This window comes from Sturnira hondurensis, unplaced genomic scaffold, assembly GCF_014824575.4.
Source record: "Sturnira hondurensis isolate 20B ecotype Veracruz unplaced genomic scaffold, ASM1482457v3 Scaffold0014384, whole genome shotgun sequence".
In the NCBI taxonomy this organism is placed as follows: domain Eukaryota; kingdom Metazoa; phylum Chordata; class Mammalia; order Chiroptera; family Phyllostomidae; genus Sturnira; species Sturnira hondurensis.
The window spans coordinates 17,373,388-17,399,250 of record NW_028087015.1 but is presented as its reverse complement, the minus strand read 5'-3'; positions in this window follow the sequence as shown (position 1 = coordinate 17,399,250).

Sequence of the window (25,863 nt, the reverse complement as noted above, 5' to 3'; positions counted from 1 at the left end):
AATTCCTGAGAGAGCAGTTAGGCCTTTGGCAACATGCATATTATTTCATTTCATAGATATTTTGTCCCTGAATAGTGAGTTCATGGAATTTCAGAACCATTTGTTAGTTTTTGAATAAACACAGCTCAAATTCTTTTATGTTACACATCAGATGTAAAATACTAAATAGTAGTTGACATTCATTGTAGTAAATAAGTTTTAGTCTATGTGTCTGACTTAGAATTTTCATTGCTCTAAATGCCACTTATATGTTGATGACTCAGACATTTATATTTGTGGTCCTGACCCCTTTATTGAATTCTGACTCCTCCATCCAGTTGTCTGCCTTCTTAGCATTTCCACTGGAATAAATAAAAGGCATTTTATATGTACAATAGCCAATCAGAAATTTTCAATTTTTCCACTCTCCGAAATCTCTGTCCCCAATCTCAGAAAACTGCAAGAACATCTATCCAGTTGCTCAACCACAAAACCCATGGCCTCTTTTTATTCTTTAGGTTTCTCTTTATTCATTCTCACAATAAATAATATTAATTCAGCAAACTCTTTTTTCTGAAATAAATCCGTCTTCTGTCTTCTACTTTCATCTCCATCGGTATCACTTGGTCCTGGCTAGTACCATCAACACTTGCCTGAACTACTGTCTGCTAATTTGAATGTATGGATTCTTTGTTGCTCTTCTACACTCTGTCTTCCACACAGCATCAGTACAGCCTTTTACAGCTTAAGTCAGATGACTTCACTTTTCCATCACACTCTTCACCCTGGTCTACAGCATCCTGTACTTTGGATTCCATCATTTGCTCATGAGGACCCAGTTGCACTGGTCTGATCTGTTTCTCAATACATCAAGCTCCTCAACACCTTGGGCCTTTGTGCTAACCCTCCATTATGCCTGGAGCACTTCTTCTCCAAATCTTATCATCCTGGATCCTCTGTGTTGTTCAAGTATCAGTTCGAAAGCTTTTTCTCCCTCCTTGATGACACCTTCCTCATCAGCCCTTCATCTAGGAGAGTCCTCCCTTCCAGGCACACTAGGTGATCTGATACCTCTACAGCCTTTATCTCTGTTTGAATGATCTTGTCCATTGATTTCCGACTTGTGTTTGGTTTGTCTAACCCAGTGTTTCTCAATCTCAGCACCATTAACCCTGTGGAACAGATGATTCTGCTCTGGGGAGAGGTGTTCTGCGCACGGTGAAATGGTTAGTAGCATCCTGGTGCCAGCCCTCTGGATGATCAGCCGTTTTCACACCCCGACTCCAGGTATGACAATCAAAAGGAATGTCTTCAATCATGATCAGAGGTCCTCTGCGGGCCAAATCTACCCTCCCCTCCTGTTGAGCACCACGGTCTGACAAATGGACAAATCAGATTTTCAGTGAAGTCTTGGGAGGGACCCTACACTGTGGCCACCTTGTGTGTGTGTGTGTGTGTGTGTGAAATTTCCAAAAGGCAGTATGTAACCATAATTGGTTATGACTGTAGTCTTGTTCCACTCTAAATTTCTTTTCATTTTTTACTTGATACGTTATTTTTTTATATTGTGCTACTTGCCAAGTTTTAAGTTATTTGTTGCAAGCTTTTTCATTCTAAATTAGTGTTCACTTTTGTAATTAATTCTATATGAATAACTTTTGCTATTCTTAGTTTAAAGAGGTCCCTCCAGATTGGATAAGCTACATGTCTACAAAACTTGGACCAACTGCTGGCCTAATGCTGTCAGCATGTACCTTGGGAGTGGGGACTTCACTCGCCCTATTTACTAACGCATTGCTGGTGCTGAGGCAGGACACGTGCTCATAGCAGATTCTCAGCACACAGATGCAAGAACTCACCAGGCATTTTGGGTAGAGAGCATCGAGCATCTCTCAGAAACCCGGGAGCTGCTCGGCTAGCATGCATGTCAGATGACCTGCATCTTGAGTTGAGAGGGGTGAAGGCTGGCAGCTTTCAGGGGGCAGTGAGAAGGAAATATTGGGTACCCCCTATTCTGCAGTTCTCCTTCTTCTTTACCTTTTATTCATTCTTTTTTTCCCTCAAGTACACAGCTTATCAAAATGTAAGATTTCTCATTTATGTTTTTGTGAGTTGGTATACTATTTGATCATATTCATTCAATTAAAATCCAGAAAACAACCTTGGGTAAATAATATGTCCCCTCAAAGCTGTGGTTTCCTCATTGGGACAGTGTTGATTTAAAGTGCCTACTGTCTGGAATTTTTGAGAGGATTAAGTGGAATAAAGTATATAAAGCCCTCAGTACGGTGGTGGGTATGGTAAGTGGTGATTAAACCTCAGCTACTATCATTCTGATGTAATTCATGGAGCGCCTGTCTTCATACAGTGATAGTTACTGATGGTGTAGGCGCAAAGTGTGTTTTTATATTTCCGTATGCTCTTTAGAGCCCTACTCTAAAGAGCATGGAGGGTTCTGGAGGAAAGTAATCACATGCTTCTGTCTAAGGTCTCCAAGCCAGAATCAGAGCTTCTCAACATCATGAATCTTCCGAAGCAGCCATCCAACATGGGGCTCTTCAGTTTCTTCAAAAGCAGTGTTTGAAAGTCTGAATTGGCTAGAATTTCACAGTATATAGTGAAATGAATTGTAGTCCTTGAAAATAGAATTAACGTATTGTCTAGTTTTTTTTCTCTTGGGCCCCATTTTTGTCAGAATATATTGTATTGGGCATACAGGCATGCAATGAGATTCTTTCCAAAGCAATTACTTACTGAGTCCAAACCACAGGGCAAATCTGCCTCAAATTCCTACAACAAAGAATGATAGAACCTAAAATGGGATGGAAACACTAAAACCAAGGCCTGCTGTTTCCTGGGAGTAAAAGTGAACTCTTCCAATGCTGCCATGAAGACAAAGTAATGACCTTGGCTGTGATTGTTAGAAATGGAGGAGCTGAAGTTTTGATGTAACAGCTTTGATTTCTCCCCCACTCCACCTCCCACCACAAGGTATTGCATATCAAACAAGGTATCATTCCAGAATGTCGAGTTTTTACTTTTTTCTTCTGTGGTAGAAATTTGGGTCTTCTGATGTGAACATGGAAAGGTTGTGTGACAGAAAATTGGCCTTTTTGAATTTTGCTCTTAAATAGAATTTAATCCTGTATTGCCTCTAATGCCCTGAAGCAGAGATATCTTGCAATTTAATATGAAATTCATTAACTTTAGAAATGATTATCATATACCTAGCTAATACCAGATACTGTGATTAAGTGCTGAGGATTAAATTTTAGAAACCCATTCACCTTTTAAAGGCTTAAGTTCTAGAACAGGTTAGAGGCTTTTGCACAACTATGAGTTGGGATAACAGCAGCCTTTTGAGTAAACAATGGAGTGGCTAGGAAAGGCTTGGAAGGGAGATGTTAGGGGGGCTTTTCCAGGTGTCTTGGGAATGAAGTGGGAAAGGAGGGGCTTGGTGAAGCAGAGTTAAGAGGGGAAGCAAGATCGTGGAGGTACCTGTCTGCTATTCATCCCAGTCCTGTGAGCAGTGGGAGGCCACCGAGAGGTTGTTAAGTACCAGAACCACAGGATGGTGCTGTTAGTGAAGAATGATATTGGGGAGGGCGGCAGGGGGTGAGGAGTGACACCAAGAAAGTGGAATAAGCACAAATGAAGTTGGAATGTTTCAACTCCGACTACATTATGGAATCCATGTTTTTACAAGTGTTTATGGTCTGAACAGTCAAAACAAGCCAATAGATGGAAAAGTAATCCTCTGTCAATTAACATTGAGTGTTTATTTGCATTTCAAAGGTATCACCCTCTTGATTTATTTAATTCAGAAATAACTTTCCAGTGCTAAAAAAAGTTTGATCACTCACATGAGTAGATTATATTTCTCTTTCTCTCTCATCCAGGTACTAACCAGGCCCGACCCTGCTTAGCTTCCGAGATCAGACGAGATCGGGTGCGTTCAGGGTGGTATGGCCATAGACATTTCTCTTTCTCTTTTCTTAAAGATGGATATATCCAGGTTAATAAATGATAGGCAAGGATTTTGGAAAGCACCCCAAGGAAAAAAGTCTAGGAAGTGTTTTTTGGGATGATTGTATTTAAATTATTTTTATGATCCTTTTACATTAAATAACCTTCCAGGTAACCGTTTACTGATTTCCTTATGAAGCAATTCTCCTGCTCAAACTCTGGAAGGAAAGTGTCTAACTCAGAGCCCCTACCACTAGTTATATATTGCACTTCACTCAGGCTTTATTCAAGTTTTCCATTGCCCTTGCCCTCTGGCCTTCCCAACATAAAGCAAAGATAAGAGACAGAGAATTGGAAAGCCACCAGGTGTGTTACCATCAGTCTACATCAAGGACATGTCCTCCGGCTGCTCCATCTCCCTCAGGAGACATGGTGAGGACAGGAGAGAATGAAAGAGATTCAGACTTACAGGAAGTACAAGTTCGAATGGCGGGCCAAACAAATCCACTCTCTGAGCAGTAACTACGCTCCCAAGGGGGCCAAGTTATCAAAAGAGAGTTTGTTAGGAAAGTGAAGGCCATAGGCAATATCTCTGGGAGATGGAATTACAAGTCTGGGGAGAAAGCCTTGGAATGTGGTAGAAGCAAGAGGTGCTGTATTTGGAACTGAAACGACAGACACATTCACTGCTGCGGCCCCAGCTGTATTCCCCTGACTGCTGCTCCTGACAATGTTTGGGAAGTTGCCACCCTTTCCGGCTCCACACCTTCTTGGGCTGTTGCTGTCATTTTGTGTGACATGGCTCTCCTTTGGGACTGCAGTACATGGGGGAGGGAAGCAAGCAGAACTGGTGCTTCTCTTCCTTACCGTCCGCCAGGGTCCACCCACTCAGCACCTTCCTGTAGTCCTCTGGCTACCAGCCTTTTGACAGCTCTTCAGGTAGGTGACGCCCCCCTTCACCATGAGCACACCTCTCTACTCTCCTTATGCAGCACCGCTGTGTCTTCAGGCAGGGCTCCTAGAATTCAGGTGTCTGCACAGAGGAATCAGATACTGCCTTTAGCTTCTGGTGGAACCAAACGTTGTGCAGATGTCCTCACATGTTGTTTGGACACCTGTTTTCACCAAACTTCTTATTACATTCCAGAAAGGCTTACATTAATTTCTAATTTCTTATTACTGGCTGCAAATCTCAAAAGCTTAGTTTTCAGTTTCTGTCTTGCCAATATTTGTCTCAAGCCCCAAAGTCAACTGTGAAGTGATTAGTGGTCTAGAAAACACGTCTATGTCCTAATGGGACACTCTAAAAGTGGCACATTCTGCTGCCTTGTGAAGAGCAAGCTATTGATTTAATGGTTTTATAAATCTTTTGGTCAATCAGAATTATCTGTTTTCTTTCCTTTTTGTTTATTTGCTTGTGTTTTAAACAAGGTACATTTGTTTGGTACTAAGATAATGTTTCCTACTTACGAGATACAAACTAGGTAAAACAGAGAAAAGAATCTCATTGGCCTGTATGTATTCTTTTCTGCCTTTACAGAGATTCTTATTACAAGCTAGCTCCCTACTTTTTTCAACCTTCAACATTGTCAAGGAATCTTCTCACCAGGCTTCCTCAAAAATATTGTTGCAACTTTATATTGTCCACCTTTTCCCTTTCATACAAAAGCCTTGTTGTTCATTCTTTCATCTTTTTAAGAATGAAAGACTTGAGTTTGTGAAATGCCCAATTGCTCTAACATTTGGCTAAAAATATTTTGGTAAGTAAAGAGAATTTCTCTTCAATGTACTAAGTTCTTACATGGTTTACAGATTTTTTTTTTGCCTCCCCATCCACAAAAGAAATCATGTTTGCTATAAAATTTTAGCGAGAATCATCTAGATCTAGACTAATATTCAATCTAGACTTTAGTGAAGTGTGACTGCTCCACTGTGGCTGAAGATTTCTTAACTGCCTCCTGTTCTGACTTCAAGGAGTTTGATCGCACACTTCTCCCACTGCCGGCGTTCCTTCTGCGGTATTAATAGCTGCACCAGACTGCTGTCTCCCTCTGCAGGGACTCTGGCACCAAAAAGAGCTGTGATGGCAGATGCACTCTCTCCTCTCCCACATGTAGAGTTGTTCCACTTATCTCATGAAAAAAAAGTTCTAGAATTTGAGTTTAAGGAAGTAATAGGTTTTGAAGAAGAAACCTCATACCATCTGCTTAGCAGTAACTCATCATTCCTTATGACACTAACGAAGAAGAAAATGAACACTCCATGTAACGCCCCTGCTGGGAAACAATGGTGTGGCTTTTGATTTGGCTAGCACGTTTCAGAGCATGCTCACTAGGGAAGAAAGTGGTGCCCACCTCACTTTTCGCTGCTTGAATCTTCTCTATAATACTGTCATCTCGGGTCCTTTCTAAGCCAGATGGAATTGTGTCAGGTAATAGAAGTCTACTCAGATGGATGAGAAACTACAGTGTGGTGGCAACGTTAAGGAAACCAAAAAGATGTTGAGTCACCCAGGGGCTAGCAGGGTGGGAAAGAGCTGTGGAGAAGATTTGGTGTTGAAAGGGTGTGGTTACCATCAGAATTGCATCATCCTGGCAGGGAGGGACTAGAGATGAAAGGCCAGCACCTTGGCACCTTTCTCTTCCCATTTCCCATCTCTCGCTGGTGCCCTCTATTGGCTAAGAAACAGAGCAAGGGAGTCAGGACCATTTGGTCTTTAAGGATGAGACTCCTAGGACACAGGGTAGGCAGCAAAGTGTAGAGAGCGGGTGGGAGGTAGGGGAGCTGGAGGGCAAGCAGAGAATAAGCAGCACACAGGGGAGTATTAGACTTTTTAAATAGGTTTCTTTTGTCATATATTTGCACAACAACCTGGCTAGTTCTGTTGCCATTTATAAATGGAGGAGGTAGAGATCAGACCCCTTAAATGTATCCAAAGTCACATAGGTAAGCAAGAGTGAAGCCAGAATGCACATCTAGGTCTGTGTGTCTTCAAAGATGGTATTTTTGTACTCTGCCTAACACTGAGTTTGGTACATTTTAACATAGGATTATGTTACGTTTCTGTTGTAAATTGTTCTGTGATTCCCCATTGTCTTTGAGAAGAAATTAGATTCTTCACTTTGGCATGAAAGACCCTTTATTATCTGGTCCTTTTCTTCTTTCCCAAAGATATCTTTTCCCTCTTCCAAACACCACCCCCCCCCCCCCCCCCCACCATGCTCCTAATATCTGAGATCCTTCATGCTTCCTTACTCCCCACCCACAGTTGTCACATTTTGGGATGTTTGTAAATATTTCTGGTACATTCTCTTTCAATTTGTCTTTCATATCTGGCCATTTCACTTTGGTCTTTCACAACTCAGCCCAGCCTCTGGGTCCTTTTTTCCTAGAAATCAAAATCTTCCAAGACTCCCTTTGTCCTCCATTCAGCCTGGACTGGATGCCTTTCTCCCAACTTCCACAACATAATCTGATGACCACAATCACGGCACTGACCCCGTGCTGTTGTGTGTACCTCTCACTGGAGTGTGCTTTGAGGGCAAGGACTGCATCTTACGTATCTCTATATGCCCCATGCCTAGACCCACCACTGGCGTAGGGAAGTCTCCATGCATAACTGTAAATTTCGAACAATGAGTGACTGTTCTGAATAATTAAGGTTTAATCTTCTTTGCACACAATAACCATCTTTGGAAGGGAGAAGGGACATTTAATCCTTTACCATACTCTAGGTATATGTAAGATGTATAAGTACCTATGTGACATTATTTTAGGGACAATATGACACAGGGTCAGAGGATGTCACATATCAACTTTCCAATATTAAAATAACTCCTTTGATTTATTACAAAGGCAAGAGAAAATTATTGAGATACGTGTACATGACCGACGGCTAATCAACTTCTGAAATATACCTGGTTTTCCCGGATAGGTTGGATCTGCTAGTGAAAGAACAAAGGGTGGCCCTCAGTAGAGAGGAAAAGATACGACAGGTTTTAGCTACATGTAGAGTGAGTAGAGAGAGAGAAGAAGAGGAAAAAAGCAATGCAAAACTAAAGAGTCTTGGGGAAAAAAGAAACAAATGTGAAATGAAAGTCAATTAAATTTCAGATAATAGCCCAGCAACAGGCATTTGACTTTTTCCCCTTTAGTTTTGCTTTTGTGTGTGTGTAGCTCCATTTCAAGAGAAAATAACTTAAGAGAAGAATTGAGTGAAGAGAAAGGTAAGAAAAGGTAAGAAAAGAACAGTGGGTTGGGAAGATAAATATGGACAAATGAGGAAATGAAAAGTGGCTGCTGGAAGGAGGAGAGATTATCTTAAGAGGTATTCAAATGCGGCCAGGAGGGTGGTAGGAGTTGCAGGGTAGAAGATTAGATGGCAGGAAAAGGAGGAGAGTCAAAGACATTTCCTGTTTCTGCCTGTTGCCGTAGCTTGGCCGTGATTCTTCTAGAGTGTGAATGGAACATTAAAGACTAAATGGATAGAAATAAAAGCTGTTGTGTGTTATCCGTATGGGCCCAGTGGGCACGAAAGCCCAATGAGAAGGCAAAACATTTCTTGGAGTGAAAGTAGAATGTAGCAGTGAAGCAAAAGAGTGAATGAAAACAGGTAACTTTGACTATGCTCAAAAGGCCTAATGGTTACTAAACTTTGGTATTTAAATCAGCTTTTGGTTTCCTCAGACGAATTAAAAATTAACTTTGTGAGTTTCAGGATAAAAACAAATTCAAAAATTGTGAAATTTTGCAAGTGTCTTCAAGTGTTGGGAACATTTTGTGATGTAGAATTAGTGAAGAACTTGACTAATAGTGTGAGAATGGTAATAGCGAATTTGGCGTATGTGGGTTTAGAAATATTCATAGGTAGCATATGTTATGGGGACTTTGAAATATGAGATAAAGGAACATATTTTTTAAAAACTGTGGCAGAATTCGAAGGAATCGAGAATTTCATTTAAACATATAAACACCCCCAATCTCTTGCCTAGTTCTAGCATAAAAAGATTTGGCATCATTATAGTTCGATGTTGTTGTGGAAGAAAGAGAAAAATTAATGGACCATTTTTTTCCCTATGAAGTGTGAAAAACATCTAGGGAGTTCCTAGCTACTTTCTGTACCAGACAGTAATAACACACGTAACTTTAAGTAAAGTATTGAAAGCAGGTCTTGCCCTCTGGTGATAAAGGATTTTGCTATGCATTTCAATAAGGTATTTAACTTTTTATTTGGCGGTGGATAGAAAATCTCTTTTCCAATGTGTATAAAGCTTTGAAAATTGTTCTTCAGAGACGGCATTGTAGATTAGGAATTAGAGTCTAGGGAATGTGGATGAGGCCGTGTGCCAAGAATCCAAACCCCAAAGACCAGGTTTCCATTATGTTAACAGTGGATTTGGAGTCAGCCCTTACATGTGGTCTGGAGAACGGTGAAAATGGACTCCTACACTCCCCTGTTTATCTCCTTACCTAAGAAACTGGTTACTAAAAGATTATCCCTGGGATTTTTTCCTACTATATAATCAATAGTACTCATAAAAAAAAAGTAAATGGTTACAAAAAGTTACATTCTTTAGATTTTGTGTGATACTATTATTTGTTCTTATTTACATTTCTTTTATTTCCTATGTTTACCCATACCTTAGACAAATAAGGAGGATGAAAATCAAGGGGAACTTTTAGAATGGAAACATCTCAGAATATAAGAATATTGAAACTGTCTAACTATTAGTTTTTTCTCCTGGGCAACTCCCGATTTCAGGGTAAGCCTGCAGATGGGACGGGCTTGCTCTCCCTTTAATGCATTATCAGAGTCCAAGTCCAGATTTGAAACTGGAGGTTGAATTATGGATCGCTGGTATGCCTCCTAAGGGCCCAAAGGACAGATATTGATGAAATAACAGTGTCCCATTTAAGACAATAAAAGGCAATGGTCATTGAAAATGAGGAGACTTCTTCAAATACTGAAGAAGAGTCAGGCAATTTGGGTCTATTTCTATGTTGCATTTATTTTCTTTAATCGGCATCAACTTTACCAGACCACGAGCCTTTGAAAGTCAGAGCCTGAGTCTTAATCCTTTTTGCATCTGTAGTTTCTAGCATAATCCCTGGCATGTCCGGACTTTTTCTGGACAGACCTCAAATACTTTATACAGTTGTTAGACCTCAGGCCCGGTCCTAGAGAAAAAGAAGCCTGGAGATGTAACTGAGTGTCACAAAATGTGTTCCTGTTCCTGCATGAAACCTCAGTCCCCCGAACAGATGATTTCACCCCCTTGAAGGGCTTCAGAACAGGCCTCCCCAAAATGTGCTACTTTGTCATTTGGATTATTTTGATCGAATTGAATGCAGACACTGAAGCTCAGGAGAAACTTCCACTCCTCTCTCAGCTACTTCAAAGAACCTAAACTGGGTACCTTGCCCCTAATAAGAGTTACTATCAGAGATAATTTTTATGAGCTATCTAAAGGGTGGGGCAAATTTCTAATTACTGAATGATTGCTCTGATTGTCCTGCAAATAACTTTCTTCCCCTGGAAAGCCCTAAGGTGTCTTACTTCCTTCTTAGCTTGGAATGCCATATATACTCAGTTTTACCTTTCTATTTCTGAACCTCTCAGGTATGTGGGGTCTCTGACTCTCTTATGTACGTGGGATTCTCAGATGTAGGTATGTAATTGAAGTTAGTTATTTTCAGTTGTTAATCTGTCTCATGAACCTTTCATTATTATACAAGCCAGAAGAACCTAGAAGGGTAGAGTAAAATTTCTTCCCTAACAGAGTCTCCCTGCTCAGCCTCAGGCATATACGTTTTGTTTCAGGGATGCCCAGGCACCTAGGCAGTGCTGGATGGAGACAGTAGACTAAGTCCCACAAAAGCAGACAGCGGAGACATTGCAAGTCACATGTCACTGAGTGACTTGTGAGTCACATGTCACTGAATAACTTTACTCATGTCTCATGTGGGAAAACGGTTCCTGAAATTCTTATAGGTAAGTAAACTTGTAAGGGGGCTGAGATACCTGGGTTGCTGCTGTTACTTTAATTCCTTTATGTTCATGGATGGTGAGATCTAGGGAAACATCTCCACACTTCATAATTATTTCCTAAGTGTTAGACTGCCCCTATGGCATCAATTAAGACAAACTTTCAAAGGGCATATAAGGTATTTCTTTTAAATAGCAGGTTAAACCTGCCTTACAAAGAGATTAGTGTTATTAACACATTATTGATAATGACGGGATTTATCTGCTGTCTAATTTACTTGCTTTCCTTGACCTGGGAACAAGCAGCCTTGTTAATGAGGATGGTTCTCATCATTAAATTCCTGATGTTGTTGTCATAGCATCTACTTTCTTTAAAAACTTGTTTTCTAACAAGAGTGCCACTAATTGCAATATTGAGGGCTAATGACATTGAAATGAGTCCACTGATTCACACAAATTGATTTGTGTGCAAACTGTTGATAGAAAACATTAATGAAAGAGTACAGGAGATATTTTTATCTAAGAAAATCTAATCTAAGTACATCAAGTTTATAAAGCAGGTGGTTGCTAAATAATAATAAAATACTCCATGATATTTTATATATCGATTACCAAATATATTAGAAGTAAAATTCAAAAAAGTTTTATAGCATTTTTCTACAATAAATTAACTTTACACTCTCATGAAGGCATCCATTGATAGGCCAAAACCAATGTGAAAGAAAATACATAAATATGTAATAATATTTTGAAACTATGTAAAGAAATGCTATTTTGTTCTATTACAGAGGCACAACATTTCCCTGACTCTAATTCTAGACACAATTTAATTATGCCACTTTAAAAAAACAAAAAGAAATACTACCATAAACATTTCCACTGTGATATGTGTTCTGCATTCAGAAACAATGAAGTGTATAAATATGCATTTATTAGAATCTAGAACATATTTAATTGAAATTGTAGAAAACCTAAAAAATACAGAACTATTGTATATTATGCATGAAAAGACTATGTATAATGATAATATTAATTTTAAAAAAATTAACTTAACAAAGTAATGATACAGAAATAAAGACTAATGAAATTTGTATGGAGTTTAAAAAACTAATGCTAATGTTGATTGCAGGAAATAGTCAAGAAAATATGAAAATCTGGAAAAAATATTTGTGGAGGAAGATATCCTAACAGATTATATTATAAACATAGATTTGTTTATATTTTTTAAAAAGCAGTAGTCATATTGACTAATAAAAAAGTATAAAATAGGGTGTGTGTGTATGTGTATGGTGTGTATATGTGTGTATGTTTGGAATAAGAAAATTTTGTGTATGATATAACTAATATTTTAAGTTAGAAGAGAAAATTCAGATTATTTACTAAGTGGTATTAAAATAATAGGCATTCATCAGGAAAAAAATAAATTACTATATCATAGTATACTTAAATGTTGCTTTCAAATAAATTAAGTATATAAATATAAAAAATGAAACTATAAACATGAGAAAATATAAAAAGATAAATTTATAATCTTAGAATATGAATGTCCTTTCTAAACATGACGAAATACAGAAAAGATAAAATTAAAGTGCTGAATAATTCAATTATATAAAATTAAAATATCTACAGAAAAAGATAAAGTTAAAGGATTAAAATTAGAATGAGATAAAAAATAAATAAAATTAGAATGAGATCAACTATATTATACAAATATATTATATTTGCAATATATTATACAAATAGACATTTACATTCATGGTAAAGTGTTCATACATCCAGAAAATAAGATCAGAATGCAAATAATACATAGTAAAAGAATCACAGATGGCCAGAAACGAAGCAAAAACATGTCAGCCTCATCATTAATCAAAGAATTATAAATCAATGCCATCTGATTCTATCTTTATTTTCCCTTTTGTCTTATCAGGTTGCAAAAGATTTTTAAAAAATCACATTCAGTTGGTAAGGACCTGGCAAAGTGAGACATATGCTGCTTGTTTGTGTTACAAATTTACTTCTAGAAATCCGTCCACGTAAATACTTGCTGTCTCGTGGGTCCTCAGTAGAGGGACAGAATCAACCACCCACCTGACCTTGGTTCAGGTGTCTAGATGTCACAAAGGCACCAGGAGGGACAATGGGGCAACTTCGAAGTGGATTGAGAGCAAAGTGCAGGAAGAGGTCTGGAGCTCTTGTGGTTAGTGGGTGGGACGGGGGAGAGCGTTCTCGTGTGGCAGGCAGGGGATGCACGGTTTGAATTTCTCACTGCACCAAGGAGGGAGAAGCAGTCTTTCCAGTCAGCTTCTCCAGATGTGCAGAGAAAGGAGGATGGAGGGTGAGGCTTGGAAGCTCTCAGCAATCAGAGTACAGTCAGACTCTTTGTTACACTTGGATATAAGCACAGAGATACATTCACTAGGACATTCATACTGGTACTGTCTATAATAAGGGAAATACAGAAACAATGTAAATATATGCTAGTCCATGTACATTATGGAATGTTAATGCAGTGAGAAAAATACATATAATGGGGAAAGTCTGTGAAACCTTGTTACCGAACAAAGGGTCCAAGGGGGGGGCAATACTTGGCCCACCGAGGGATGCCAAAAACTGCTACAGAAAACAGGGGCCCCTCCCAAGGACGATACTCTAATATCTATAGGGTTCTTCTGTCCGCTGCCAATTGGAAACACATCTCTCAATGCCAGAGATTTGTGAAAAGGAAACAAAATGTTTATTTAATGCTATTTAGGCCTAATGCCTTCCTTAAAATATTAAAGTCTTTAAGGATATACACCTACACACACACACACAGAGCTCCCTTCTCCCACTGTCCCAACTCCGGGTACCGTAAATCAGGAAAAGAGCACACGTCCGTTTTTCTCCCAGGCCGCTGGCACGTGAGCTGTGTCGCCTGCCTGTCCAGGCAGGATCTCCAATTAATCCAAAGTCATGCGGCACCTTCCACTGGCAAGAGTTCTTTGTACCAAGTTCTAGTCAAAGTCTCTCCTGCTTTCCAGGCTACTCAGCCAAAGGGAGCACGCCAAAGCCGTGTGGGCCTCTTCTACCAAAGCCGTGTCTTTCTTCTTCACCTGGCCGCAGGGATCTCCATTCTGGCAAAGTTGCGTGGTTTTCTCTTCCACCTGGCCAAGAGGGGGTCTGCACTCTGCTGAAACTGCATGGCTCTCCCTCCTAATGGCTACAGGGGTCTACATCTTTCCAAAACAGCGTGGCTCTCCCCCTCCCCTGGCCAAGGGGGGGGGGTCCTCACTCTGCTAAAGCCACATGCCTCTCTCGCAGGCACTCTCTCCGAGAAGCAGCCCCAGTTCCCGCCTGGTTAGCCCCCACTCTGCTAAAGCCACATGGCTCTCCAGCAGGCCCTCTCTTAGAGAAGCAGCTCCCCATTCTCAGCCTGGTTTTCCACCACTCACTTCTCCCTGGCCCAAAACTTGGCCACAGCTATTTAACATATCTATGAAACCAGTTAAAGGTTATAGATATGTTAAATGCCATTCCAGAGGTTAGCTGCAAAACTGTTGCTATGCAAAACAGCTCTCAATGGCACTGCTCCATTCATCCCTTCCCCCAACTGACACCTGGGGGAGGGGGGGTGAGGACATCCTAGTATTTCCTCCAATATTCCTGTACACCTTGAGTTCTGGACACCATTCCAAATCTTTTCTGGGGCCTCCCTTGGCTGCACCCTGTATCAACCTGATTATGGAAAGATGTCCACGATATCTTACTAAGTTAAAATATGTATATAGGTATATATGTATAGTGTGATCCTGTTTATACAAAAAATAAAAAATGCATTTGTATGTCTTTTTTGATATGTGATTTATAAAATGAATATTATTTGGAGGCTTAGTGAGAATTGGTGTCTGGCTTAAAGAAACACAAAATTCAGCATACAAAATAAGTGATTTGTATTTTCACCATAGTCACTGAGAGAAAAACACAAAATGAAATCGCACTTAAGAGTAGGTAAGGTGAGGTCATGGAAGATGCCTTCCTAGCATTCAGTGACCATAGGGTAAAATCCTGGAAATTCTCATGATCTACCCAATTCTCTCCTGATATTGTGGTAACTTTCTCATTGTTGTCCTCTCCCCTCCTACTTCTCTTAGCTTTCCTGAATCACATAGTGTGCTAATTACTGAAGTCATTTTTATCTCTCTGGGAGCTTTTTGTTTGTTTGTTTGTTTCTATTGTTTGGTTTCTCCTGGCCAAAGCTCCCTCCCCTCCCCTCTCCTCCCCTGCCCTTCCCTTCCCTTTCCTTCCCTTCCCATGTGACTAGTTCACTACCTGTCCGAAAATTATCTCTCACTCGTGGCTCCTACCACCCAGATTCAGGCAGCAAGAACAGAGGAAGACCACATATGAGAGGAACCGGCTCTATCAAGCAAGCCTAGGCATGAGTCCACAGGAGCTGAGCAGAACTGTTGGGGACAGAATATTGTGGACATCAGTCATTCATAGGGTCACCAGGGGCTTGATCCCCCTCTACAGCAAGTAACATAAGGGAAATACAGGGGAGAACAAGCTGTATTGTTATATTCTCATAACCATATTGCAACTAGATGAAAAGACTTAGCCAAGCAGAGTTTAAATAACTTGCCCAAAGTCAGAGCGCTAGGAAATGGAGAAGCCACAGTGGACCCCTGTGGAACTTGCCTCTAGGGCAAGGTCAGAATGGACTGTGTTCTACCCATCCCTGGGGACTATTGACAGAACTCACCTCCATTTGTACTTCAAAGTTAATTTAGGAATTTCTACAGAGTGCAAGAGACGCTTCTGTGACTCCTGGCACTCCTCAGTTCTAATTCCTGCCCTGCCTTGCATGCTTGTGGCCGACCTCTTCTGTCTACTACAGGCTGCTGTATGGGGCACTGTCTGGCTTGCTTTTTGCAAGACTTTAGAATCAGTATAAAAAATTCTTATTGGGCTACAAGCAAGAAATAGAAATCCAGCTTGCCAATGAGAAGTATGAGCACTAATCCCGGATACTTGTCTGTCCAAGGGAGATTTGTTTTCTTGTTATTTTGTTTTTGTTTTTACATATAACTTGTCGTCTTACTTGTCGTCTTACTGTATCCACCTCAAAAGCAACAGATTGTTACTTGGAGAATATTACACACTGCACGATGCTGCACTGCTCCCCCCCACCTTCCTTGGTGTGTGTTTAATGAGTTATACTCACAGACAGCACTTGTGGTAGCATTACACATGCATATAAAGAGAGGCAGAGGGGCTCTTTGTGAAGATCGATAATTTATACATATAGATACTCGTTTTGCTCCAAAATAAACCAAAACATGCACACATTTTTATTCCTCATTCTCGTAACTGTTGTTTACTTGTAACTAACAACTGTTAAAGAGAAAACCAGAGGACCCAAATGGCGTCATTTGCGCTAAAGCCCATAATAGCAAATCTAGACTTACTACTGACTTCATTTCACTCTCAACTTCTCCCGGACATACAATCTTAATTAGCCAGTCTAGGATTTTTCGGTCAAGCACCAGTAAGGTGATCTGTCACATGGGTCCCTGCCCCCATCCCACACGGGAAGAAGAGTTAATCTGCATGATAGCCCCCCCTCAAAGAAGAGACCCTGGTCTAAAAATAATCCTCTCTTTTCTTTTGCTAATGAATCCTCCACCACACCCTTGTTGCTGGAAAAACCTGCTATTCACACAACCCAGGTGACTGCCCCTCTAGTTGCTAGGTGGGAAGCTGTGTAATTCATGAATTGCTTAGTAAAACCAATTAGGTCTTCAAATTCATTCTGTTGGATTTTTTAAAACACAATTTACCAAACTCTCCATTATAGCACTGTTTTTGTAAGGGTTTAACTCAGTTTGTCAAATTTTCCTCCAAGGTTGTAATAAAATTTATTGTATAAGCTATTAAGCCCAGAAGCATTTTGGGGGGGGGATTAGTTTGACAATTTTTTTAAGCTGCAAGTAGGAAAAATAAATATGGAGGACTTTTTTCTATTGCTGACTTTTGCAACTGTGAAGAATGGCTTTGTTTATGGTGTGATTTATACATCCATGTAGAGAATAAAAACAAGAAGTTCTTTTAACAAACAATTTTGTCTTTTCTGAAATAAAATACTTTGAAAGATTTATCCATAGTTGATAGTTAATTTTTTTATTTGGCTGCAGCTAAACAGCACTGCTTTTATCATAAGATTAAATAATTAGAGCAAGTCACAGAGAGTTCAAGGGGTAATAATAGTTATTTGTTATCTGCTATAAGTTACCATGTAAAACATTAACTGGGACACTGATCTCTAAGACCCAATTTGGCTAAGGAAATGACATTTTATATCCTACAACACTTCTGTTTATGTTAATTTACCAACCTTTTAACTTCTAGCAGAAATGGCTTAGACGAGATGAACTCAAGGCAGTTCGCCATTTTTTTTTTGAGTTAGGTATAAGGATGACTTAGAGACTTCTTAATACCTTGCGGGTTTTATTTAATTCCATCAAATACTCTCCTTACGCTAAATTAATCCAAAAGCTCTTTTTAAAAAAATCCAGAGAAAAAGGTGAGGAGGAAAAGGGAGAGAGGGAGAGAAACATCGACGTGAGAGAGAAACCCGGATCAGTTGCCTTCTGTATGACTCCCAGCCACAGACCGAGCTGCCCCCTACCCTGCCACAACCCAGGCGCGTGCCCTGACTGGGAATCAAACCCTTGACCCTTCCGTTTGTGGGAGCAACACTCCAACAAGCTGAGCCACATCAGCCGGGGCCAAAAATCCTTTAANTTAATTTACCAACCTTTTAACTTCTAGCAGAAATGGCTTAGACGAGATGAACTCAAGGCAGTTCGCCATTTTTTCTTGAGTTAGGTATAAGAATGACTTAGAGACTTCTTAATACCTTGTGGGTTTAAATTAATCCAAAAGCTCTTTTTTAATAAATCCAGAGAAAAAGGTGAGGAGGAAAAGGGAGAGAGGGAGACAAACATCGACGTGAGAGAGAAACACAGATCAGTTGCCTTCTGTATGGCTCCTAGCCACAGACCGAGCTGCCCCCTACCCTGCCACAACCCAGGCGCGTGCCCTGACTGGGAATCAAACCCTTGACCCTTCCGTTTGTGGGAGCAACACTCCAACAAGCTGAGCCACATCAGCCGGGGCCAAAAACCCTTTAAAGAATAGAATTTGTATGCATAATAATTGAAGTTATGAATATTCACTTTCCTAGTGTAATCAGCTCCATGTAGGAGTAGCTTCTAAAGGCAGAGTTATTTCAGTGTGAAGATAGCGAGCTTTTCTTCTCATTTTCCCTGCTTGTACAAAACATCTTAAAGAAACAAAGTAAGACAGGAAGAAAGACCAGTGTCTGTTCCAAAATAAACACTCAAAATATTCAATTTATGTCTCATTTATGTTAGTGGACAACCTGACTTCATTGTCAGACAGTGGGGGCCTGGCTGAGGCCGTCTGAGAGGAGGAGGGCTCTCGCAGGTCCGGGGCCACATCTCTGCTTCAGGGCTGAGTGGCTGCCATTAAAAGCTATGGTGCAATTTCTCTGCTCTGTGCAATCAAAAGCTCTCGGAGGAGGGAGGTGAAAAAAAAGAGGCAAGTGGCAAAGGGGAAAAAACATTAGGGAAATGGGAGCTGTGCTGAGGAAAGGGGCTTAGATCCTTCATGCTCCTTCGCTCTCTCCTTCTTTCCCTCCTTTCCTCCGTGGGCTCGCTTGCTTCCTCCCTCCTTTCCCAGGAGTAGCCCACCTTTTACTGTGGCAGAAAGCAGGGGGCATTTTTGGATGTCCAGTGACAGGCATGGAGTAGATTAGACTCTGGTCTGGGACACAGTTATACTATTTTTATCTCTGCTTATACCTACACATATTCAACTGTTTTCTTGTGATTTTCTCTGTCTCTGAAGGTGCATTATTAGTAGAAATTGTGATATAAACTGGTATTTGTATGTTTTTTTAAAAATTTTTTTGTGAAGACATTGGTTTGAGAAGAGAACATGGTTCTGTAATAATGAATATGTCGGTCAGTATTTCTTTCACTCTGTCATTAATTTATGTATAAAACAAACTTTTATAAAATGCTTACTGAGAGGTTTTCTTAGGCTCTGCCAAGAAAGAAATGCCAATCAGCCATAAAGTCGGGCAATAAAGAGCTTTACTGGAGTTTGTGCTCTGGGGTGAGGTTCCCTGGTCTGCAGAGTGAGGCCGGGGGAAGTTGCACCCAAGCAGGGAATGTTGTGGGGTTTTATTTTCGTTGGCTCCCCATGGGAGCTGGGGAATGGTGCCCTCTGAACAAAGAAGCAATACAGCATTGAGGTCTCTTCCTCAGACTCAGGTTACTGTGAGGATGTTCCTATTGGCAAAGTCCAGCCGGAGCTTCCTCCTATCCCCGCCCACCGTAACACTTACTATGTATCAGTCACTACCTTAGGCTCTGGATATTCAGCAATGATACTCTGTATATACCATCTTTATTGTCTCCTTCTTCCTCAGGGGAAAGGTTGATGCAAATGTTACTGGTGAAATGCCATCTGTTACTGGTGGAGTGGGGCTCTTGTGGTATCTAGAAAAAAAAAGAATTTCCTGGGACTGGCAAGGGAGGATATGTCTCTGTGGAATCATTTACTGATGATGCAAAATTAAGGCAGTTCCCCTCCTGACTTCCCAATGTCCCAACTTTGTCTGTCTCACCATGGAAAATGGCCAGTCTTGTCTTCAGTGAGGCCAGGATGAAAACCACTGCCCAGAGTTTATGCTCCATACGAACGTATGGTCCAATCCAGCATCTAGCTAGCTTAGTGTGCGTTTCCAGCTGTAGTGCATTTCAGGCTCCCTTCTCGAGACTGTGTGTGGAGATACATGGCCATGGTCCACGTGGCTCCTAAGACCGCGTGGCCATGGAGAAAGGATGCACGAACCCAGAACACATGGGCGAGTGTGGCTCACCACGGCAGAGAGAGCTGCCTTGTTTCCCTGGTATCATACCAGCTTGGGAGTGAGATGGACCAGGTGCTTTCTCAAAATGACCAATCGACTTCCCAAACTTTCATGCGCTTCACGTCGGTCCACCTCCCAACTAATCTTTCCCCTGGTTAGACTGACCCAGGGAAAGGTCCAGAACCACCCCCTGTGCCATTTTGACTTCTATCACAAACATGCCTGCCTTCCCCTGGTCCCATCCCAAATCTGGTCCTGGAGGGGGAAAGGGAGGAATGCTAATCCTCTTGGTGGAGAAATGTTGTAATTCCCTGGAGTGTGAAACTGCGGCTTTCTGGCTAGCAAAAAAATAGGCGTATGCATCCTCGTTTATTAAACTCAGTGTCTAGTTACCTTTGCTCCTCTTTTCTAGCTAAACACCTCTTGTAGCACAAGACACATGTTTCTATTAGACATTCTTTGTGTCAAAGATTAGTTTTAGTCAATCCTTCTCAAGTAACTGGGGAGAACTAAGCTGAGCTTATTGTGAGGATGTATATGTGCATAGGGAATGCTGGGATGCTCCAGGTGTTCAAGTCCAGGGAACTTGTGTCTTGGCCTAATAAAGGCTGGATCTGATTCTGAGGCACCACTGCAGATACAAGCAGCTGGACTATTCAGCTCCAACCTAACGTTCCACCACTAATGTGTTCTATTTTCTCCCCTTCTTCGTGCCTATTCATTTTTCCTACTGATCCTATTTGGTGTCATCATCGTCTCTTTTTTTCCCTCAATACGATAGGGCATTACAGCCTCTTTATTACTTTAACTTGCCCAGCTAACTTCCACTTTAGCTCTTGTTGCCCTTTGATTCTTTACTCCCTAGTTTATTTCTAAGAGAGGAAATCTTGACTAAGTGGCTTGGCTAAGTCCACCTTTACTCTGCTGAGGAATGGCCATATGGAATAGGGCTCCCTCAGGGGTCCCTGAGAAACTTGCTGCCTCTGTGTCGTTCCACCCGTGACCAGCCACACTGCTGCCCCTGAGACGTGGAATCGAGGGCTTCTTCTAGGACACAGAACAGGAGTGCGTCCACAGCTTGCTAGGGCAACATTGGGGAGCACCTGGGGCATGCTAGTCACCACAAGTGTTGAATATTGAAAGAGTGTAAGAAAGATTTTGTTAAGATTGAAATAGGTAGAAAAGATTTTAAACAAGATTTTAGTACATTCAGTGAAAAAAAAACAAAATAAAACAGTCGTGCTATCATGCAGAGATCATTGAGATTTGTGGGGATTTATTTCTACTTAATGGTCAGTATGTCCAGACATCTACTTTTTTGTATGTGTTATATGCATATGACTAAAAATGTGTGCCAAATTGGCTTGGGATGCCATTTAAATGTTGCTGCAAGGATACCTAAATATCTTTTCAGGGAACGGCCCAACTCTTCAAAAGCCTATCATTAGAGATGGTTTGCTGAATTATTTCTGATTTCTCTTCCAACACAAATAGGTAGAAAAGGCGAAGGTCAGTCCTCGGGGATGAATGTTCTCTGCCAGCCTCATCCCTTGGCTTGTTCATTTTCTATGTTCTGGACTCAGAGGAGGCATTTCTGATCACCCCGATTAACTAGGTCCCCATCTTATTGTCCTTTTAAGATATTTTTTTGTAGAACTTACCACAATTTGTAGTTTCCTTTTTATTTATCAGTCCACATGTTTATTTACATCTCTACCACTAGAATACTACAAAATGGGGTCAGGATTCTTGGCAGCCTCCCGAAAGGACCTATCCCGTCCAGTGCCTGGCACAAAAGAGCATTCAATAAATATTGGTTGCATGAATGAATCAAAGCTTCAATGGATGAATGAAAGAAGGTTGACTCAGATTTATATTGCCAGGGATTCAGGAGCACCTAGTGATAGACACGGGCAACTGAGTGAGAGTTAGAGGAGTGAGGTATCTCTCTGCACTCCTCCTCTGAGTGCCCCCCTGTTGCTTATGTTTCTTTTATACTGTTCAAGTGTAGCTCCCATGGCACAGGTGCCAAAACTGTCAGCTGATTTTAAGTCTTGAAGTCATATTTGCTTGTAATTATTACAAAATTACAGATAGTCACTTTTTCTAGTTAAATGCCCTTCTGAGGACATGGTAAAAGTGTCCCACCTTTGACATTCTATAAGAATATATTCTGTAAGAATATGTTTTTGTATAAGGTGATTTTTAATACATATGAATATAATATCCTCTTGCCAAGCTTTGCTCAAAAATGCAGTATAACTAGGAATCATTTTTAGTAAAATATTTGTAAAGAATTTAATGTCATATAATTCATTTTGTTGCATGTTAAATGCCTAGCATAAGCTGAGACCTGTGCAGGAAATTTTGAAAAAAATTATTAAGGTAAATTCTTTTTGAAAAATGTAATAAACAATTACAATATAGTTTAGAAGAATCTAGGATTAAAAGACTACATAAGATATAAATAACAAGCGGATTAAGAAGTAAGAAGACGAATCACTGCAGATTATTAGGGTTATTACAGCAGGATTCATTTAAATATAAATTTTTTTATTCTGTAAATAGATGGAGAAAATTAAACAAGTTTTGGAAATACTGATGAGGTTAGGGTTTCTGAAATATAAAGGCATTCCTGACATCAGCCACCAATTTATTCTTAGAAAGTCCTAAGAGACCCAGGCATTTTTGTTTTACTTGACAAGCCCATTCCCAAATTCAAAGTACTCCATGTTCATTTATGTTTTTTCTCCCCAGACCCCAACAGAGCTCCGACATTCCAGCTTTGTGCCAGCTGGGAGGCAGGAGGGGAGGGTGGGGGTCACTTTACTCAGGATGATATAAATAGGGAGAAACCACACTTCTGTGCTCAGTATGAGGACACACTCTGATCTCCGAGGGATTCCCCAAAGGAAATGTGGTTCTCAGCTTTGATTCCTGGACTCAGCCTAATCCCACCTGGAATGTTGCATTTTATTCCTAGCAGAGAAATGTATAGACTGCTCATAACTAGCTTGTTTGGTCATCTTCTTTATGATATCTTGTCCTTCATATCATATTTCCACTGGGTTCCCACCTTCTCTCTATTTGGTTCTTGGGTCCCAACCTCATGTCTCTCCTGAGCAGAGGTACCAAGATCTGTTTTCTGTCCCAGGAAAGATGGCAAGCTGGTCCACCTGCCTATCTGTAGTCTTGGATTTTCAGGCCATTTGAATAGTGGAGAAGCAAAGCTTGACTTAAAGGATAAACTCTGATGCTCTACCAAAAAAATGTTACTAAGCAACTCACAGGGAGGAGAAGGTAGATCTTTGTGGGAAGGTTGCATCCATGAAGTACCTCAGTATTTTACTTGATAGTTAACTATATTTTTGCATTATTATTATTTTATAACAATACATAGATATCCTAGAACACATCTGCTAAATTAACTTTATTTTGCTTAGGAAATTTGTGGCAATAGAATGTGTTGGGGTTGTATATGAGTATGTACACACAACATACGTGCACACACACATTTTTGCCCACTCTCGAAACAAAATTGAAAGTCCCAAGTCCCTTTGTTTACTCTTAAACAAAGTCCCAAGTATTTTTCTACTGTGATACTTAGGAAAAAAATAAATAATCTATATGGCTTTAACAGAGTTTAATATTCTTGAATTCTTTAACCACAACAACATTTTCTGTTATTGCTTCTACAGGCTTTTTGAAAATGATCTGGTTCACTTGATAATGTCCTGGCCTACTTGCTTACCAGTTTGACATGAGGTAGATGGATTTCATTATAATGATAAATAAATTTGAAACTGCACACAAAATGATAAATGGTAAGAAATTATTACTGCTCATTTGCCTTCTCTTCAAGATGGAATTAAATCAATAAATTTTAACACTCCGGATTTAAGTGGGGTGGTATTTTAAAGATTTGTGTGTATATGATGTTTATGACCATGTATACATATTTGCCATCAGGTTATTGAACAGCCAAAGTGACAGTTTAATATTTATGCTTGAAAGACAGATGTATAAAATATTGCACTTATTCACAAAAAGTAAATAACTTAATTTCTTCTTTTTTACTGAGTCAGTAAAAGAACACATGCTAAAACAAAGAACTCTAAATGATTTTGAATATTTAGTTGACTGGTTAAATTCATCAAATTAAACAATTTTTTTACACAGACCCAGTTTGTCTATATTGAGTAATATATCATACATTTGATTTTTTGCAGGTTGATTATGGTTTGAACTAACTGATTAACAGCCTCTTCCATTTGCTTCAATCACCAATTTAGGTCAATAATTTGGTGGTTATTTTGCCAAGATAATGGCCAAAGTAAATACCCCCAAATTATTTAATCTTCTGACCACAAAACTTCATTCCATATGAAATGCCAGTTTTTTTATACCTCTTCTTCATAAATATCTGTTTGCCTTTCTCACTGGCAATCCTTTTCTTCTTTTGTAAATCATCTAAGGTTTGGATTGTAAAACTAGATACAGTTTAATCTATAACACAGCAGAGCTAATTTATAAAGAAAACATATCTGTCAAATCATAGATTTAATATTTTAAAGACCAAAATGTCTATTTTGCTGAATTCTACCCATGATTCAAAATTTGGCAAGACAGTTTGTATTTGGGCAAAGTCTAAATCTAAATTCACTTTGTTATTTCTGATTTTCTTTTTTCGAAAATTCAGAATTGTTGGCTAAAACATAGTTCATGAATTTTTGCACAAGGATGCAAGCTTCTATTTGTCTTTGTTTAAGTGAACAGGGAATTCTTTTACACACTGCCACCATTCAGAAGGCAATCAGACATTTTTTGAAAATACACTTTAAAAATATGTGGAAGCAAGAAATAAATCTTATGAATTGACTTTATTGAATAATGCTATTCCACTAATATAGTCAGATAATATAGTTGATTATTAAATCCAGAACACATTAAATATCAACTCAAAACCTTTTAAGTGGAGAGAGGCTAGGAGATTTATTTTATGTTAATAGACTGATGAAGTAGCTTTGGCACAAATCTGGCTTTGAACCAAGTCCTGCTACTTGAAACTCTTTCCCAAGGTCTATGAGATTCAACCCAGCATGAGACAGATGGACTCACCATCATTTTATTTGATCACTTTAATGATAAATAGTGAATTAATCATCATATGAACTTTGTTTAAACTTCTTTATTTCATTTTCTTATTGACTTTCCAAGACTCTGCCCCGGCTCCCTTGTCCAGAGCTGGGATTTTGAGGTCTCTACCGGTGCTTTTGTCCCCATCCAGGCTTTGGTAAAAGGCTTATCCTTAGTCATGAGGAGATTTCTGAGCCTCGTCTTCAGTAGCTTATATGGTTCTACTCTTACCTTGCATCCCTATCTCAATAAGCGATCACCTGTCTTGTTTCTGGGACCATACCCTCTCATTATAATTGCTTGTCCCAATCATGACATCTTAGATACCCATACGTGAAGTTTTGCTTTGTTGCATGACTGAGACCTTACATCTACTTAGCAGCATCATGCTCTTTATGTAACTAGCCCCTGAATTGCCCGTCCCCATTTTCTAGAACATTTCTAATATCAACTGTTTGCCTGAGGGTCACGTTTTACCCTTAACATCTCTCTCAGGGCAAGGTTAGCTTATACTGGAATGACAAATTAATTTCCATATCTTAGCAATGCCTACAAATCTTTCACTGCATATGCAACATCCAGTGCAGGCTGTTGGTGGTGTTCAGAGACCTAGACTCCCAGAAGCATCACTGTTTTGTGACACTGGCATCGCAAAATGTGGATCACTACAGCAGGATACAAGAGTGTGGAGAACTCCTACCTACTCTTACACGCCTCAAAGCAGAAGTGGCTCACCTCATGCCTGCACATAGTGTCTTTTCTGGAACAGTCACACAGCTCCTGGTATTTGCAAGGGGACTGAGACATGTTCAGAAGCTCACAGATATTAGTGACCAGTGTTTGTCTATTTCCATAG